This window comes from Chrysochloris asiatica, unplaced genomic scaffold (assembly GCF_000296735.1).
Source record: "Chrysochloris asiatica unplaced genomic scaffold, ChrAsi1.0 scaffold00101, whole genome shotgun sequence".
NCBI classification, from domain to species: Eukaryota; Metazoa; Chordata; class Mammalia; order Afrosoricida; family Chrysochloridae; genus Chrysochloris; species Chrysochloris asiatica.
The window spans coordinates 6,318,080-6,319,459 of record NW_006408619.1 but is presented as its reverse complement, the minus strand read 5'-3'; positions in this window follow the sequence as shown (position 1 = coordinate 6,319,459).

The following is a 1,380-nucleotide window of genomic DNA, read 5'->3' as shown; positions in this document are numbered from 1 at the left end:
ATATTGAAAGTGCCATGAGCTGCCAAAAGAACAAACAGATCCTTTTTGGAAGAAGTGTAGCCAGCTCCTTGAAGGCCAAGATGATCAAACTTCGTCTCTCATATTTTGGACATATTGTCAGGAGGGACCAGTCACTGGAGAAGGATATCATGTTTGGTAAGGTGGAGAGGTGGAGGGTCAGAGAAAAAGAGGAAGACCCCAACGAGACGGTTTGGCCAAGTGGCAGCATCGATGAACTCAAGCGTGGCAACATTAGTGAGGCTGGTCCAGGAATGAACAGTGTGTCATTCTGCAGTGCATAAGGTTGCTATGGGTCAGTACCGACTCGATGGCACCTAAAAACAAGAACAACACCAAGAAGCATGAATGAAAATTTATAATTTCCACTATATTAAAATTAAACCATTGGCATTGAGATGATTGTGACCCACAGCTGTCCTTGAATCTATTCTGACTCATAGTGACCCTCTAGAGGGCTTCCAAGAGTGTAAACCTTTATTGAAGATGACAGCCTCACTTTTCTCCTGCAGAACAGTTAATGGGTTTGATCTACTGACCTTGTGGTTAGCAACCCTAACACACCAGGGCTCCTTAGTGATTCTATTGCTGTTGTATTTTGTGTCATTAAATTGGTTCTGATTCATGGTGACCCTCTATACGGTTTCTAAGGAAAGGTTAATGGGTTTGAACAGCCAACCTTCCAGTTAGCAGTTTAGTGCTTATCCTATAGTGTCACACCAGGATTCTATTTTGTTTTTGTTAGGTATCATCAAGTCAGTCCCCAGTCATAGCACAACAAAAGGAAACACTGCAGTCCAGCCCCAAATGCACAATCGTTGCTACACGTCCGCCCATTCTGCTGCCACTATGCCAATCCATCCCATTGGGGTCTTCCTCTTTTTCACTGACCCTCCAATTACCAAAAATAATATCCTTCTCCAGGGACTGGTCCCTTTTGATAATAGGTTTGATGTATGAGAGACTAAATCTGGCCATCCAGGCTTCCTGGGAATAATCTGGCTATACTTCTTCTAATACAGATTTGTTTGTTTCTTTGACAGTTCACAGTACTATTAATATTCTCCAACACTGTAACTCAAATACATCAATTCTTTGAAGGTCTTCCTTATACTATGTTCAACTTTCACATGCATATGAGGTTACTGAAAATACCATGGCGCACATTAGTCCTCTGACATCTTTGCACTGGAACACTTTAAAGTGGTCTTGTGCAGCGGATTTGCCTGATGCACTACATCCTTTGATTTCTTGACTGCTGCTTACATGAGTGTTGATGGTTGATCAAAATGAAGTCTTTCACAACTTTAATCATTTCCCCATTTATATGGATGTTGTTTATTGGTCCAGTGGTGAGGATTT